Genomic DNA, 10,896 nt, shown 5'->3' with positions numbered 1-10,896 from the left:
ATATATAACTTTGTCAATAAGAAGCAAGAAACTTTTCTAGAAAACTGCCAGATGTCTCTACTGATATTGATTTATTTGTTCCAAGAAAATATAGGCTCATTTATTGGCCTGACCCAAATATCAGTCGTGCTTTTTGACAGACATCTCTGCCAATACTGAATTTTCCGTTGCATCACCATATGACCCTTATGTCAGCAGAGCAGACAGATATATCAGCCGATATTGGTTGTTTGTTTGTGTGTGTTGTGTTTGTATACTAACTGAATAACAGCCTATATTCAGTCATATCAATTAGGCTGTAAAAAAAGAATAAATGCACTTTCCTCTCAGTTCCAATTATTGCCACGAAGTACAGAAGCATACATTTATTTTTAAAATGTATCTAAAATACAATAAATATAACATATGACTCACATATTGTATTTTATGACAAAAAAAGTGTAGCTCACAAGACCCTTATGATGAACAAGACAAATGGTCCAGTGTTTCCCTCGCCCGGACACGGGTCACTGGGCCCCCCCGGAGCCAGGCCTGGGGGTGGGGCTCGATGGTGAGCGCCTGGTGGCCGGGCCTTTACCCATGGGGCCCGGCTGGGCACAGCCTGAAGAGGTGACATGGGACCTCCTGCCCATGGGCTCACCACCCGTAGGAGGGGCCATAGGGGTCGGGTGCCATGTGAGTTGGGTGGCAGCCAAAGGCGGGGACCTTGGTGGTCCGATCCTCGGCTGCAGAAGCTAGCTCTGGGGACGTGGAATGTCACCTCTCTGGTGGGGGAGGAGCCTGAGCTGGTGCGCGAGGTTGAGAAGTTCCAACTAGATATAGTCGGCCTCACCTTGACACACAGTGTGGGCTCCGGAACCAGTCTTCTCAAGAGGGGATGGACTCTCTTCCACTCTGGAGCTGCCACTGGTGGTGGACACCGGCGGTAAGGGGTGCCGTCAAGCTGAAGAAGGAGTCCTATCGGGCCTTCTTGGCCTGTGGGACTCCGGAGGCAGCAGACAGGTACCGACAGGCCAAGCGTAATGCAGCTGCGGTGGTCGCCAAGGCGAAAACCTGGGTGTGGGAGGAGTTCGGTGAGGCCATGGAGAATGACTTCCGGACGGCTTCGAAGAGGTTCTGGACCACCATCCGGCATCTCAGGAAGGGGAAGCAGTGCTCTGTCAACACTGTGTATGGTGGGGATGGGATGCTGCTGACCTCGATTCGGGACGTTGTGGATCGGTGGAAGGAATACTTCGAAGACCTCCTCAATCCCACCGACACACCTTGGTGAGGAAGCAGTACCTGGGGACCCGGGGGTGGGCTTCTCTATCTCTGGGGCTGAGGTTGCCGAGGTGGTCAAAAAGGTCCTCGGTGGCAGGGCCCCGGGGGTGGATGAGGTCCGCCCGGAGTTCCTCAAGGCCCTGGATGTTGTGGGGCTGTTGTGGCTGACACGACTCTGCATCATTGCGTGGACATCGGGGGCAGTGCCCTTGGACTGGCAGACTGGGGTGGTGGTCCCTCTTGTTAAGAAGGGGGACCGGAGGGTGTGTTCCAACTACAGGATGATCACACTCCTCAGCCTCCCTGGTAAGGTCACTTCGGGGGTACTAGAGAGGAGGGTCCACTGGATAGTCCTGCCCTTTGTCACCGATTCTGTGCAAAACTTTTATGGACAGAATTTCTAGGCGCAGCCAGGGTGTTTAGGGGGTCCGGTTTGGTGACCTCAGAATTGGGTCTCTGCTCTTTGCAGACGATGTGGTCCTGTTGGCTACATCAGGCCGTGACCTTCAGCTCTCACTGGATCGGTTCGCAGCCAAGTGTGGAGCAGCCAGGATGAGAATCAGCACCTCCAAATCCAAGGCCATGGTTCTTGGAGGGGGTGGAGTGCCCCCTCCGGATTGGGGACGAGATTCTCCCCAAGTGGAGGAGTTTAAGTACCTCGGGGTCTTGTTCACGAGTGAGGGAAGGATGGAGCGGGAGATCGACAGGCGGATCGGATCAGCATCTGCAGTAATGCGGACTCTGCTCCGATCTCGTGGTTGTGGTGAAGAGAGAGCTGAGCCGAAAGGCAAAGCTCTTGATTTACTTGTCGATCTTCGTTCCTACCCTCACCTATGGTCACGAGCTTTGGGTAGTGACTGAAAGAAAAAGATTGCGGGTACAAGCTGCCGAAATGAGCTTCCTCCGTAGGGTGGCTGGGCTCTCCCTTAGAGATAGGGTGAGAAGCTTGGTCATCTGGGAAGAGCTCAGAGTAGAGCCGCTGCTCCTCCGGGTTGAGAAGAGCCAGATGAGGTGGCTCGGGCATCTAATTAGGATGCCTCCAGGACGCCTCCCTGGTGAGGTGTTCAGGGCATGTCCCACCGGTAGGAGGCCCTGGGGAAGACCCAGGACACGCTGGAGAGACTATGTCTCACAGCTGGCCTGGGAACGCCTCAGGATCCCCCGGGAAGAGCTGGATGAAGTGGCTGAGGAGGCCACTTAGGCTGCTGCCCCCGCGACCCGACCCTGGATAAGCGGAAGAAAATGGATGGATGGATATTCCAGAAAATATCACTGAGCTGTAGAGTCATACAGTTTAGACACTGATTGCGATATTGCAGAACAAATTAAGGCACGTAAAATTGAGTGATATATCGTTTTGGCCGTTAAATCAGGTGAAGTTGTCCCGAAACAGGTTAAACCAGTATCAGCAGATGCGTCTGTTGAAAAAGAAATGACAGAGTAAAATCTGAGCTAATTTAATAAGTGTGATGTAGTAACATACTTTGTCCATTAAAGAGCACTGACATGTTTTAATATTCAAGTGTATGGTATTTTGGTTGTTTGTTTGTGTGTGTTATGTTTGTATACTAACTGAATAACAGCCTATATTTTGTTATCAATCATATCAATTAGGCTGTAAAAAAAAAAGAATAAATGCACTTTCCTCTTAGTTCCAATTATTGCCACGAAGAAGCGAATTTATTTTTTAAAATGTATCTAAAATACAATAAATATAACATATGACTCACGTTGTATTTTATGTGAATGATGTTGTACTTTGTTTTCTTACATTGTAGTTTGGTATTGTGGAGCACTTTGTAATTCTGGTTTAGAAATGCGCTATAGAAATAAAATGTATTTATTTATCTATTATTATTATTATTATTTATTTCTAAACTTTCATTACTAGTTTTATACATTATAATATAGCAAGATTAGATAGAGACATGGATAGATTTTTGCGCAACATATTAATGTTGTTTTTATGATTTTTGGATGACATACTATACTACATCGTTTTTTATGATAATGGACGACATACTATACGTAACATTTTGAGGGTATGGAGAGTATTACTTCAATTAAGATTTAGATGGACCAGTAGGTTCGGCTGCTGGAGTACAGTGGAGTGTTTAAATGAGACTCAAGAGGCAAGAACGTAAATGTAGAAATATAAAGGCTTTAGTAGAAAAATGGAAACATGCTTCACAGTGCAACAGGGTGGTATTATATCACAAAGGCAATTATCAGGTATCCGATGGCCATATCAATTCTTTCTCGGGTACACCCATTTCACCTGAATTTTGTGTTACTTCAAATTCAAGTGTTTCTGATCCAATTCACAGTTCACAATAACCAAAATAAACTTAATATCAGTTTATATTACAAAAACCATTCACTTAAGGAGAATATCCTATACATTAGCCACCAATGTACAGTTCCAGGGAATAAAGAGGTAGTATGTCGGATCGAGTCCAAAGAAAAAGTCAAAAAAGTAAGAATAAGTCCAAGGTTCTTGGGATGTCCAAAACAGGGTAAGTATGGGGGATTCAGAGTTCCATGGAAGATGGTTAAGTGTATATGTGGATGATATGATTGAAGAAAGGGACGGGTTGTATGTGGGGCTGAGTGTGAGGGTGTCTGCAGATACTGGTCCTGCCACACCGCAGAGTCAGAGTCCAGAAAAACCTGTCCAGTGACCACAGGATATCTTGGTCTCTCTCTAGATCCAGGTGGGAAGGCTCACCATCTATCTCACTGGACGGGTCCACACGAAGAAACAAACTAACACAAAAAACCTGACCTGTCAACAGACAGGGTCAGAAAAATATCAGGAGATACAAATTTAAACAGTCTGTTTTACCTGTTTTTAACATTATGGAATCTATATTAACATCAACTTTTTAAATTAAAATAATATGAAATACTGCAAATTCCTTTTATCTGCATCTTAACTTATTTTTTGTGTACATGCCATTTAACAGTGCAAATTATAAATGTAACAATTTAGCTCATAAAATTAAACAACATTTTGTTTAATTTTTTTTTCACAAGTGCAAAATAGAATGCTTCAATTCACTGAATAGACCTTGTAAATAAACCTTATATCCAGCAACTACAGTATACTGAATAATTCAGATAGTACAATAAATCATTCAATAAAGTGCTGAGTAGAAGGAATCCCTCATAGAAAGGCATTAATTATGCTCACCAATCTCCGTGAGTGGGTTGAGCACCGGAACAAAATATGGTGTCGCCCAGTAAGGCCACGGGCTGCTCCTTGAAACGAGCACTGTTTGCCTCGAGCACTCAATTCGGGCAACTTATGTGAGCAAGCCAGTGAGTCAGAGTCAATGCTCGGGTACACTCGACCGAGTGTAAAATGATAGTTTTTTATGATTTTTGGGCGACTTACTATACTATGGTGTTTCTGACTTACTATTCTATGTTGTTCTATAATTTGGACGACATAGTATACTATTTTGTTTGTTATCAAGATGAACTATACGCCAATCCAGAGCATCCCAAACATGCTCAATGGGTGACATGTCTGGTGAGTATGCTGGCCATGCAAGAACTGGGATGTTCAGCTTCCAGGAATTGTGTACAGATCTTTGCAACAGGGGGCCGTGCATTATCATGCTGAACCATGAGGTGATGGTCGTGGATGAATGACACAACAATGGGCCTCAGGATCTGGTCACAGTATCTCTGTGCATTCAAAATGCCATCAATAAAATGCACCTGTGTTTGTTGTCCATAACATACGCCTGCCCATACCATAACCCCACCGCCACCATGGGCCACTCCATCTACTCGATTCACAACTTTGACATCGGCAAACCGCTCACCCACACGATGCCACACACACTGGGCGCCATCTGCCCTGAACAGTGAAAACCGGGATTCATCTGTGAAGAGAACACCTCTCTTACGTGCCAGACACCATTGAATGTGAGCATTTGCCCACTCAAGTCGGTTAAGACGACGAACTGCAGTCAGGTTTAGACCCCGACAACGAGCATGCAGATGAGCTTCCCTGAGACGGTTTCTGACAGTTTGTGCAGAAATTGTTTGGTTATGCAAACCAATTGTTGTAGCAGTTGTCCCGGTGGCTGGTCTCAGACGATCTTGGAGGTGAACCTGCTGGATGTGGAGGTCCTGGGCTGGTGTGGTTATACGTGGTTGGCGGTTGTGAGGCCGGTTTGATGTACTGCGAAATTGTCTGAAACGCCTTTGGAGACGGCTTATGGTAGAGAAATGAACATTCAATTCACGGGCAACAGCTCTGGTGGACATTCCTGCAGTCAGCATGCCAATTGCACGCTCCCTCAAAACTTGCAACATCTGTGGCATTGTGCTGTGTGATAAAACTGAGCATTTTAGAATGGCCTTTTATTTATGACGACGAACTGCAGTCAGGTTGAGACCCCGATGAGGACGATGAGCATGCAGATGAGCTTCCCTGAGATGGCCTAAGGCACACCTGTGCAATAATTATGCTGACTAATCAGCATCTAGATATGCCACACCTGTGAGGTGGGATGGATTATCTCGGCAAAGGAGAAGAGCTCACTAACACAGATTTAGACAGATTTGTGAAAAATATTTGAGAGAAATGTTTTAGATTTTTTTAGTTCAGCTCATGTTAAATGGGAGCAAAAACAAAAATGTTGCATTTATATTTTTCTTCATTGTACTATACTATGATGTTTTTCATGAGTTTGACAACGTACTTCACTAAGACTTTTGTCATGAGTTTTGGACGACGTACTCTAACATGATGTCTTTCGTGATTTTTGTTTAGTAATAGCACTATGATGTTTCTTATGATATTTGGACAAATATTGACATCATCATCACCACCCAAAAATAATAAATAACACTACCAATGTCTTTTGTTATTCATAAGTTTACTTTATTCACACAACCGGGATTCACACAGGAGTTATTGCAGCAGAACATGTGGAATATAAGCAACATAGAGCCTGACGAGTCATGTTTAGATACAGATATGAGTCATAAACACGCAGCGGAGAATGTTTATCCCCTGATGGACCACAGCTACTCTGACAGCATGCTTTATTGCTCGCTTTCCAGAAGCACTAAATATTATTAAGTTGTGTGAGAGTTACAGTGGAGTCACAACAAATAGTTAAGTACCCACTCAGAGTATGTACAGCTACACATTCAGGTACAACTTCATGAGGTCAATACAAACTGCTCATGTACAGAGAGGTTCCTTTCACTTAAGAATTAATGACAAACGGATGTATTTCTCTAACCGTCACATTGATTACAGGCCATGTCTTTTCTACGGGACAGCTGGCAGCATTTATCACACTGTATAGTCTTCTCATACTGAGCAAGTCCATCTGCAAGTCTGTCTGTTCATGTTCCATTGGGCCGAGCAGCAAGTGTGTCATCTGTAAAGTTTTTCTTGGAAAGACAATAATGCATTTTTTTAGCATTTTACAAAGCATTGTCTCTGTGGTTTCCAGCTACTGAGCTATTGGTCTGAATGGCTGTTAATCTGAAGGAGAGCTGACCGATGAATTTCTAGTGTCCACAAGGTACAAGAAAGCCAGGCCTTAATATAGATATTCCTTTATTGAATTGTGAAATGGCACAAAACTGTCAGGAGTATTAATGTGAAACTGAAAATTAGGTTTCAATTACAGATCTGCGCAAACCTTAAGTGATATTTTTGAAATATCGACAAAACACAATTGTGAGATGACTGCGTTTACACTGAGTGATGTTCTGCTGAACTTCTCCTCTGGTGATAACATTCCAAGAAGCATGGTGATGGATGTTTAAAACATCAGCAGCTTTATTTCTATTGCAGCCACTGCACTAGCCGTCATTATTTCCAATCGAAGGCGACACAGGCGTGTTATGAAGCCATTATAGAAAGGTAAGCCCCTTATACGTGGGAGCAGCCACATATGAGGGATTTCTGAGAGCTGATAGTCCATGATTTCACAGAGGAATTGTGGATAATATGCTTAACTGTTATGTGGTGCAATAACACCTCTTGTCGCTCCTGCTGCATCATGAGGGAGCCAGTTCCTACCAACAAGCACGTAGCCATAGCATCTTGTGACCTAGAAAAGCCAAAAAAGTGTTTTCATTGCAGTTTTCTCCAATATGTCTTTTTTGAATTACCTGAAATACCATCTCATACAAGTGTAAAAACTTTTTTTTGCGATGAATGGGAGTTTTTTCAAAATTGACGAGTTTACATTATTTTATATTCACAATTTCGATTTTCACAATTTGAAGGTTAATGGAAACCGTCATGGTCACAGCTGGCTAATACGACTTTTTACGAAGTCACACAAGAAGAACAAAATTTCGTCAGGATGAGGTGGGGACGATAGGATGTCAAACAAGCAAGGCTCCATAATGGCTGTGCTAACATGCTGAGCCAGATTCTCAGTCTTATTCAAGGTATGCTTGTTAATTTAATCTGACACTCTACACTAAAATGAGAGAGCTGATTTTTGAAGGAATGGAGCATTCTATCTATACAAACTGTGTAGTTAATCACATGCTCACTCTGTTTGGCATTCTGCTGCTCTGTCTCCCCAGACAGTGTCTAGTGCGCTCTGACACTCCCAGAATAACCGAATGGTGTATTTCAACAGCGCTCCAAATTTACGAATGGTCCAGTTTGTGCAAGAGTAACCTCCAGCACTCAAAATGAGTTTTTCTAAACACACCTTCAGATTAGCATGACAGAGGTATTTCGGAGTGCAGCATCCTCGAAGACTCCTAGATTTTTAAGGCCCTGACACACCAAGCCGATGGTCATTGATCAGTGTATTTTATTTTGACTCACTGTAGATTAATGGAAAGGTGTTTTTAAAGATTTACATCCTCAGCAGCAACCAGTGAGCATGGGACTGAGAGATGGACTAACATATCGTAGGTTTGTTCTGCACATGGGATTTGTTGATCTGTGTAGAACTGCGTCAGCCAGTCATTCTGCTACTTAAATTTACACAAAAACACAAAAACTATAGTCAAGTTTGGTCAAATATATTTGACTAAACCTAACACCAAAGGAGGGCAGATGCATTAACTGGCAATTGAGTCACTTACAGTGACTGAGCTACAAACAGACTGCCACGCTGTGCTGCTGCTGTTTTTATCATTAACTATTAACTGCTACTTTCTGACTCTCTGAGAACCAAACTGTGGATGTAGCTCTTCTACAGGCATTTGAACTACTAAACTGTTATCAGTCTGTTATTGGTTTGATTTCTTTCAAAATCATATGAGCAGCTCATATAGCACAAAACAGGCAGTTTATGAAAAGATACAAAAAATTTACCTGAAAATAAGCAAAAGAAAATAAATAAACTTTTTGTTTCAAGTATAGTAGTGACTTTTTGACGTAATTTTAAATATATAATGTTCATAGATGCAGTTTTTTTTTCTCGTTTTTTCTAATTAGTGTCCCCGACTTTTTAAACTAATTTTCAGGACATTTTCTTGTCAACGTTCATTAATTTCTTGCAATTTGTGGGACATTTCTAAATTAATCTTTTTTTCCCCCATGTTTTTGAAAGAAATCAAGCCAATTTGCTCAGTTTTAAAGGGTTACATCGCTTGTGAAAGGCATCTGAATGCAGCTCAAGAAAATTAATACTGATCCAGGTTTTGAAGGGTTAATCTGACCACTAGAGTTCTGGTTGTTGAGCTGTGTTGGAAATGAACAGATGTCCAGTGCTTTGTTGGCTGTTACTTGCAGGCTGCAGGGGAGGCCTGCGGTGGGCCTGAACGTGGCAAAGGTGCTTTAACGTGTCCTAAAAAAATATGATTTGAAAAATACTTCTCAACAGCCACAACATACACCACTAATGCCTTCAAATAGCAACTAAGTTGCTTTCACCTCTCCAAACATGACAGATCAAACTCCGCACTCATACACAGTCACACACTCTCCATGGCTTCCATTCAACAAGTCTGTGACTTTAAGACAGACTTTGATAAGAAGATGTTCCTTCTGTTAGTGCTAATATGCCCTTCCAGAGAATCATTGCATTTCTGGGGACCTGTATAGATTATATTTTCACAAACACACAGGATCATGGACACCTCAGGAATTTAAACCTCTTTGATATTTGTGAGAATCGTGAACGTTGCTGCTTTGGAAAAGAACGAGACAAATCAACTGGGGGGAGGGCGAGAAAGGCTTTTTGACACACTGTAATCTCAGCTGAGCCAAAAGAGCTCCAACAGAGAATCTACAGAAAGCTCTGCAGCAGTCAAATCAGTGTTAAAGTGTGTGACAGCATTTATGCTATGTTCACACTGGACGCTGAACGTCCGTAAAGTGTGCCCATTTTCCACAAATGCTGGCTGCTTTCTTTCCGCGCCTGTGTTGAGAGGTCAGAAAGGTCACACTGGACACAGCTAAAATTTTGTTGTCTGGTCTATTTTCTCTGCGTGCCACAAATTAAGCAGGAAAGCACAAAGAATAGTCTATTACATTTTATTTAAACTATATAAAGGATATTTAAGATATGATAGACATGATCTGATCATAATAAATGATAAAATATGCATCCAGTGCATCCACAATGCTTATCAGTAGTGTCTAAACAGAGAGGGAGACGTGCAGACACAGAGACAGATAGGCACACAGCGACGCACACACATTTACAGACACACAAGCCAGCAGGAACAGAGAGACAGTGACAGAGCTCTCTGTGTGATTAGAAAGGAGAGGAGAAGGCAAGTCACTGCTGACCAGCGCTCCTGGTGTGAACGGCCAGGCGATTGCCCAGTAATTAACATATCGTACCGCTTCTGCATCCAGTGTGAACCCAGCATTCGAGGAAAAGCACAAACACATTTCAGTCATTATGTGCATCATCCATGAAAGCTGCACGGGTTCACATTAATAGGCCTTGTGGATTCAACCATTATAACATCTTTAATCAACCGAACTATATCCACAACACCCTTCCAAAACATAAACCTCCCATTATTGCACTGAGACATGTTTGTGGTAGTTTCCCTAATGATACTAAGAAGAGTTAATAGACTCTGTCATAATTTCAGTCTATGAAGAGGTGATGTTCTTTTATTTAAGTGTATTCTACATGTTCTAGGACTGCTACATGGAGGGAGGGAACAGGCAGAATCCACTGCTGCACTGCAAATGACTGCAAACCTTACTTTGGCAAATTTCTTTCTCACTCCACCAAACAACAGGCTAGTTAGTGTGACAGAAACAGCTCATTCCCTCTTGAGTTGCTGGTTCAGGCCCAGCCTCAGGTTGGGAATCAGCCATCTGCATGCAGCAACTGTCACAATGAAACAGAGTTTTTAAAGAAATAACTCGACATTTTGGAAAATTCACTCATCCAGAGTTGGTTTAAAAAACTGATATCTCATGTCTGTGTGTTAACCAGAGAGATGGAGTCAGGACATGGTTAGCCTAGCTTAGTATAAAGACTGGAATCAGGAAAAAAGCAGCCACCCTAGCCCTGTCCGCAGGTCATTGGTAGAACAACCAACACCTCAAAATCTCACTGATTAACACGCTGTAGTTTATACTATACACAAACAGAAATTTCAATTTACAAAGTGTAGTTTTAGGAGAAGTTACGAGCTGGAACTATTTCCTGACCAACA

The sequence above is a fragment of the Plectropomus leopardus genome, chromosome 18, assembly GCF_008729295.1.
Source record: "Plectropomus leopardus isolate mb chromosome 18, YSFRI_Pleo_2.0, whole genome shotgun sequence".
In the NCBI taxonomy this organism is placed as follows: Eukaryota; Metazoa; Chordata; class Actinopteri; order Perciformes; family Serranidae; genus Plectropomus; species Plectropomus leopardus.
Note: the sequence above shows the minus strand (reverse complement) of the source record.